We start from the raw sequence: 8,374 nt of genomic DNA on the forward strand, positions 1-8,374 counted from the left end.
CATGCAACTTAAGGTGAGCTATTTCACAGTATCACAGTATCACCAAGGTTGGAAGAGACCTCACAGATCATCAAGTCCAACCCTTTACCACAGAGCTCAAGGCTAGACCATGGCACCAAGTGCCACGTCCAATCCTGCCTTGAACAGCTCCAGGGACGGCGACTCCACCACCTCCCCGGGCAGCCCATTCCAGTGTCCAGTGACTCTCTCAGGGAAGAACTTTCTCCTCACCTCGAGCCTAAATTTCCCCTGGCGCAGCCTGAGGCTGTGTCCTCTTGTTCTGGTGCTGGCCACCTAGAGAAGAGAGCAACCTCCTCCTGGCCACAACCACCCCTCAGGTAGTTGTGGACAGCAATAAGGTCACCCCTGAGCCTCCTCTTCTCCAGGCTAAACAATCCCAGCTCCCTCAGCCTCTCCTCGTAGGGCTGTGCTCGAGGCCTCTCACCAGTCTCATCGCCCTTCTCTGGACACACTCAAGCATCTCAATGTCCTTCCTAAACTGGGGGGCCCAGAACTGAACACAGCACTCAATGCATTCATGTATCTCACACCTGTTTTTTTGAATCTTAACTTCAATCCAGAAGGGTGTAAGTGGGCATTGAAGCACTGAACACGCTGCCACAATTGCTCATGCTTTCCATTGCCACTGATAACTTCTCGTTCCATCATGTTTGGTGTCTGTTTAAATCGTAAGTTCTGTAGGTCAAGGACTGTTTACAACTCCCTGTTTGTATAGTAATTACTGAATCTTTGTCCACTTCATTAGTCCCTAGACATTACAATAATAAACAAGGGTAATAACAAAGCAGTTAGAAATCTTCAGTCACCTCAGATCTGAGCCAGCAACATGAAGGCAAGGCCTCATTATCTTTTGTGCCATTCATTCAGTCTTTTGAGTGCAAGTTCTTGAACAGCACAAGTCATTTCCCTCCTCTACCCTTCCAGCAATATTCCCCCCACCCCTTTCCTTTTTCTTCAGGAGGTAAAAGAACAATCTCAAGAGCTCTTCTGAGTCCCCCTGCGTCCTGACAATAATACAAAACCCAAAAAATTAAAAAAAAAAGGAAAAATGTTTCTAGTCCGGCAAAAGAGTTTTGATCAAAATATCTGCAATTTGGGAGGATTAGATTTGGTCTACTGTCTTTCAGAGGTAAGAATTGGACAGTGGGTATTTATGATTTCACAGCCCTCTGTGTAGGCTGCCAAAGAGAGGGGAAAAAAAGAGATTTGGCATCAAAAATAGTTTCAGCGTCCACCTCCAGCCTTGAAAGTTTTTCTTTTCATATTTAGCCAGGGGATAGGAAATACAATCCTCCTGCATTAAAAGCAGCCAAGTGATCATATGTTGGACTGCCTATGGCTTGAGATTTGTCCCCTTTATCGAAGAGCAGCCAGACAGAAAGGGATCTGGGGGTACTGATTGATACCCGCCTGAACATGAGTCAGCAGTGTGCCCAGGTAGCCAGGAGAGCCAGTGGCATCCTGGCCCGCATCAGGAATGGTGTGGTCAGCAGGAGCAGGGAGGTCATTCTGCCCCTGTACTCTGCACTGTTTAGACCACACCTTGAGTGCTGTGTTCAGTTCTGGGCCCCCCAGTTTAGGAGGGACATTGAGATGCTTGAGCGTGTCCAGAGAAGGGCGACGAGACTGGTGAGAGGCCTCGAGCACAGCCCTACGAGGAGAGGCTGAGGGAGCTGGGATTGTTTAGCCTGGAGAAGAGGAGGCTCAGGGGTGACCTCATTGCTGTCTACAACTACCTGAGGGGTGGTTGTGGCCAGGAGGAGGTTGCTCTCTTCTCTAGGTGGCCAGCACCAGAACAAGAGGACACAGCCTCAGGCTGCGCCAGGGGAAATTTAGGCTCGAGGTGAGGAGAAAGTTCTTCACTGAGAGAGTCATTGGGCACTGGAATGGGCTGCCCGGGGAGGTGGTGGAGTTGCCATCCCTGGAGCTGTTCAAGGCAGGATTGGACGTGGCACTTGGTGCCGTGGTCTAGCCTTGAGCTCTGTGGTAAAGGGTTGGACTTGATGATCTGTGAGGTCTCTTCCAACCCTGATGATACTGTGATACTGTGATACTGTGATACAAACTCTCTCCTCTTTATCACCCAAACATAACTTTTTTCTTTTAGAGATATGTGAGGAGTAAAGCAGAGAGGGCCTATATCTGGCTAGAATAATAGCTATGAAATCTAAGTTATTCTACTGTATTTTAGTTTCTTAGAGCCCCCTTTCCGTTATGTGATTATCTAAGTGATTTTGTGTGTCCTGTTGTGTGCTTATAAATATGAATTATAAAAAAAGGGGGAAAAAAAGTTTACTTTCAGCTGATGTAAGAGTTTGGAATGGTAAATGAAAGCAAAAACTGGACAAGTGAAGTCTCAATACTATGCATTAGTTTTGCAGGTTTTGTCCTACTATTTTTTTTAAGTCCACGCTCCCACCCCCTCATATACATGGCAGTGTTTGTAGATTTTCATCCTTAGGAGTGTTAACAGCTGAGTCTTGTGCAACCTTTCCACTTGAGGGCATTAGCCCATCAGCTTGTGTAGTTAAATCACAGCTGGGCACTGGTCAGTGTGAAGTGAGGAGACCACGAGAAAACAAACAAATAAACAAACCCCAGTGTCCCGTGGAAAGCATTACCTAACAAACAGACAAAAGAGAGCGACTGGTTTTGTTGCTATACCCTAAATTTTGTCTCCAATACCAAATGGCATTAGAAACTCAGTATTGTTCTCTGTAAGAATACATACTTTTGTTGACATGGTGCAAAGATGGAGAGGTGAAGCACAGGTTGCCCATCTAAACTCAATTTGGCAGTCTCAGTTTGATCTCACAAGTTTCACTTCCTATTCTGTAATCACAGAATCACTGTGGTTGGGAAGATCAAGTCTAACCATTATCTAACTCTGCTAGGGCCACTACTACATCATATCCCTCAGCACCACATCTAAACAGCTTTTACATACGTCCAGAGATGATGATCTACAACTTCCCTGGACAGCCTGTTCCAGTCTTTGATAATGCTTTTGGTATACAAGTATTTCCTAACATCTAACCTAAACCTCCCCTGGTGTACATTGATGCCATTTCCTCTTGTCCTGTCAGTTGTGACTAGTGTAACACTTAAATTCAAAGTTTTCACAGCTGTCTGTCCTCAGGCTCAGATGTGGCAGCATTTAAATGATAAAATAATACTTTTTATAAAATATCTATCATAAGTAAAACCCCACACACTTCACAGAGTAGGTCAGCATCTTTACCTTTTTTTTAACCTAAGGGGAAAATGATGCTCCTAGAGGTAAAGAAAATCTATGTTTATTAAAGTATTGTTATGCCCACGAGCAGGCATCTCTTTTGTGTGGGGACAAAGAGCTTTTCCCATCATGCAGTCTAGTGCATGTATCTTCAGACCCTTGCAATATGTCAGTAACAGGACTTGATACAGGAGCCTTATTTTAGCACTGTTCATCACTTTTATCAGAATTTCAGTATTGAGAGGTTTGAGTTCTTGCAGAGAAGAGGAGAGGGATACAAGAAGCAGAAATGGATGAGTTGAACTGAGGATGAGAAATGGTTACTCACGACTCAACACTGGTCAGACCTCACCTTGAGTACTGTGCCTAGCTCTAGGCTTTTCAATTCAAGAAAGATGTTGAGATACTGGAGTGTATCCAGAGAAGGGTGATGAAGCTGGTGAGGGGCCTGGAACACAGCCCTATGAGGAGAGGCTGAAGGACCTGGGGTTGTTTAGTCTGGAGAAGAGGAGGCTCAGGGGTGACCTCATTGCTGTCTACAACTACCTGTAGCCAGGTGGGGTTGGGCTCTTCTCCCAGGCAATCAGCAACAGAACAAGGGGACACAGTCTCAAGTTGTGCCAGGGGAGGTATAGGCTGGATGTTAGGCGGAAGTTCTTCCCAGAGAGAGTGATTGGCATTGGAATGGGCTGCCCAGAAAGATGATGGACCTAAAAGAAAGCCCGGATGAGGCACTTAGTGATATAGTCTAGTTGATTGGATAGGGCTGGGTGATAGATTGGGATGGATGATAGATCAGACTGGATGATCTTGGAGGTCTCTTCGAACCTGGCTAATTCTATGAAATGTGAAGGGGATTAAGGAGTGTGATTTGGATGGGATGCAAACCTTTAAAAAGCATTTGCTGCCTGGTTCCCACTGTGAGAAAGCTGACCCCAGATCTGTTCAAGAAACATGTGGACGTGGCACTTCGGGGCATGGTTTTATGACCATGGTGGTCTTAGGTTGATGGTTGGATTCGATGATTTTAGAGATCTTTTCCAACCAAAACAATTCTAAGATTGTATGATAAAGGTACAGGAGAAGGGGCAAAGCATTGGTGGAATAAATGTTCCTGACAAGTGTGTGTCTATGTTTCCCTGTGACCAGAAATTCCTGGCCATAGTTCATAGTGCCTCTTAAGAAAGAAAGGCCTTGCCTAGCAGGGTAGTATCACATACATCTTAGATTTAAAAGATAGGGTTAGCATCAGCTTAATCTACAAGCTACATCTCAGCTTAGCCCTCCATAAATGCAGAAAGTGTGGCCATTGCATGCTTTCTCCATTACATTTTCCATTAGGATTTGACCACTTAGCCACTGGTACACACGGATCCCTTCTTTGTTTCCTGCTCCTCTTCTAAAACTGAAAGATGGAGATTAAGCTTAATATTTACTCTCATGGGATGACAATAGATCCCAGAAAAAGATCAAAAGTTGTTTCATTTTCTGGATTTCAGGTGAGTGTCATACAAGGGGTAAGAGTAGAAAATTTGAACAGAGCTGACTTCAGGTGTTTAATCTGTCCAGAATGTAAGGACCAGTTTTCTGAAGAGACCATCCACTGGATCAGATGCTACTCTACTCTGCTATTACCTGTACTGAGGACAGAGATCTGTAGAAGTGAGGGCATGGCTTTTACTGAGGCCATGCGACCTCTCCTAGAGTTTCTATTGCAGATCTATGGTTTGGATCCTACCAACGGCCACACTAGCCCAGACATGCCTGTCCTTTACTGATTCTCTGCTGGCACCTCATACACACACCTACTCACCATCTTGAAAGAGCAGCCCAGGAGGTTTAGGAACAGTGGAGGTTCCAGGAGGTGTTGGAGAAATTCTTGCTAGCTGAGGACACAGAAATCATAAACATGAGCAACCTGTGCTGGGAGCGACCTCGAGTCCATCTTGGGAGTTAGATAGCAGGCACAGGGTGGCTTCCCCCCACATGCAGCTGCAGGGAGTGGAGTGCAGCTGCAGGTGGGCAGAGTTTAGCCAGCCCCAGAGGCTGACCCTCAGATTGTTATGGTATACTGACCTATCCATGCCTTACAAGTAACCCTGTACCCTCTGATTGTAACCAATCTTGGTGGAGCATGCCTCTTGCTAGAATGCATATAAGTCACTGTATCACGGAAATAAACTGGATTATGACCATCTAACCATATTGGTGAACAAAGAGTTATTTTACCCAGGTGCTCCACCAGTTATACGCCAACAAGGAGGGAATTAGCTATTCTGTGGAGCCCATTTTGATTCCTACAACAAAGAGAAGAATGAGCCTTCCCACTGATAAAAGGAATTGCTGAGAAAAGGTCAGGAACTTCTGTCTCTAACTGTGGTCCTTTAAATTCTCATTAATCACTCCCTCATCTGCCTCCCATTTTGCCTTTTACTACCTCAGCCATAAATATCCCACTGGCTTTTCCCTATTCTTTTCTCCACACCCTTAGAAAGTACTTGCTCTTGTACACTGGAGTATTGCACATACCATGGAGATGTATCCAGGATTTCTGAGTGAGCTTCTTGGTGCATAGTATGTTCTCATTTTTGTTGTTGGTTTTCTTCAGAGTTGCTTTAGTGCTCAGTGGTACTCTGCATAGGGAAATGCTTTTATTTATGAGAACATCCTGTCATAAATTAAGCTTCTCATGTAAGAAAATTAATTACTAGAATCCCAAATCTAATGAGAGAGTATGTGAAGGAATGCTTCTCCTATGGCACTGTTTTTCATAGGGTGAGGTGAAACTGTCATCTAGTGGTCATAATAGGTGTTCCTCAGTTAGCATTTTCAATTGGGTATAGCTGGAATGTTTGTTATTCCTAGAATGTATCAGTAGAAAACACTAAGCTCATGTACATAAAAATTTGTCTCTGAGAGGCTTTGAGGTGCAAGGGAAAACCCTAGAGGCTTTGATAAAGAACAAACATTTACAACTTTGTGCGGCAGGGTTATAAACTCCCTTTTCCTCTTTCTCCCACAATACACCACACACTGACACATCACTGCCTGTCTTACTGAACAGCTGTGGGAGGCTGAAGATCAAGATAAATGAAGGTAAAATGGGGCATGAAAAGAGCTTCTCTTGTCTCATTCTACAGGTCAACCTCCATTTAAAATCTCCCCTGCTTCACCCTAACTCATCTAAGAAGGTCAAGCTTTATTACAGCATCTGTGCAATCTCAGTGTTGGAGAAGCAGAGTTTGTAAAGAGTAGCCTTCAGAGTAAAGGTGTAGGTCTTCTGTTGTGCACTGATTTCAGCAAGTTGTAGTAAGCTTGCAGAGATATAGCAAGAAACAACAGACACTGTGACTGGGCACAGCCTCAGGCTTGTAGATCTTAGAGGACAGACCTCTTTATGAAAAAGCTACTCTGCAGCAAGTATATTGACACTGTCAGAGGACAGCTGACTGCATCTACTCACTATGGACATGTTTAAGGTGTTAGTGTTTTACAGCTGACTGATAAAACCAATGCTAACACTTAGACAATGATGACTGGAGCTCAGTGAATAAATGTGACAATATTATAGTGTTGCTGTAATGGGTCATGAAGTGCTTGACTTTGTTCCCATGAAGTAACTTCTAGAGAGGCCCAAGAAATGAAGCTGTGTTCTGTCTCAGGATCTGTAGTACATCCAATTTGTAGTACTGCCCCTGCCATACTAAAGAATGTGCCCTTAGTCTGAAGGAGGTTTTATGTACTTCAGTCAGCAGGTGCTCTGTGGAAGCACAACAGCAGAGAATCCACTGACTTGCTGTGCATGTGAGCTCAGCGCTCGGGACTTCCTGTAGACATAACATAATTGTGGTTGGTAATTGTGGTTATTAATTGGCTGATCAGAGCAAGAGTGGCAGCTGTGTACTGTCAGGAAACTGAAATCTGTATGTGAAGATAAGATATAGGGGTGAAGGTAGAAGATACAAATTTAGCAAAACTGAATGTTGCAGCAAGAGATAAGATTGGTAAATGTGGTTAAAGACAAAACTTTTCTTCACGCGAGGAGCTGGAAAGCTGCTGACTTTCTTCCTGTCATGCTGGGCAGGTTAGAGGGCAGGCTTGCCTGACTGCTAAGAGACAGTCAACACAGGACTTTTGCAGGGAAGATGACTGCAGCACAGACAGCAGCACATTGCAAAGCGAGGTAGCAAGCACCCTGATGAAGACAAAGGACTGCAGGAAGTCATCATCTGCTCAAGACCTTCTGTGCTGCTAGGGACAAACAGCATATTTGTATTTGTGTGTAAACATGAAACTCAACTCCTTTATCACAGTCACAATCCAAAAGCCTGTTTTCTGCCCATGGGCAGAAAAAAGGATGTTTTGGGAAGGTGAGAAGCTGTCACCTGAACATGAGACACATTGAAATATATTAGCTAAATGATAGATTTAAAAGTGAATATGCAAGTATATTTAAAAAAAATAATGTGACCATTTGGGTGCTACCCACCCCCCCTTATGAAATCACCCAGACTAGACTCAGCCGAGCTGGAAATTAAGATGAAGCTTTGTATGTACAGCTTAGCACAATATACAAGGAGATATTTACAATATATACAGATAGATACAAGTTAAGAAGGTATTACAGAAACACAACAGCCCTCCCAGACACCAGAGTCCCCAGGAGGGGCTTCCAACTGCCCTTCCACCTCCTTTCCACCCCTCTATCTTATTCCAGACTTTGCCTCACGTTCAAGATGAGTTTGGAAGATTGGCCAGGGGGTTAGAAAGCAGAAGGATTAGTTATACAGACAGCAGGTTAGGGAGAAAAGTTCAGGCAGCCAGAGACACACAGCAACTGTGTCATCTGTGTTTGTGTTCTTGTTTTTATACATCTCAGCAAGCCTATGTGTGAAGGAGACATCACCATTATTTCATTTTCACAGCCTATAATCTAATTCTTCTCAGCAAAATATTCCAGCCAGCTTCAAACCAGCACAATCCACCTCTATTTCACTCAGAGTTTTGCTGAAAACAGTAAAATGTAAACCAATATTTACAGTAATGAATATTACAAGTTCAGTTCACACTTCATTCCAGCGATCCCAGATGTAGGTGATTCCAAAGCTCAGAAAACAG

The sequence above is a fragment of the Pogoniulus pusillus genome, chromosome 5, assembly GCF_015220805.1.
Source record: "Pogoniulus pusillus isolate bPogPus1 chromosome 5, bPogPus1.pri, whole genome shotgun sequence".
Taxonomy (NCBI): Eukaryota; Metazoa; Chordata; class Aves; order Piciformes; family Lybiidae; genus Pogoniulus; species Pogoniulus pusillus.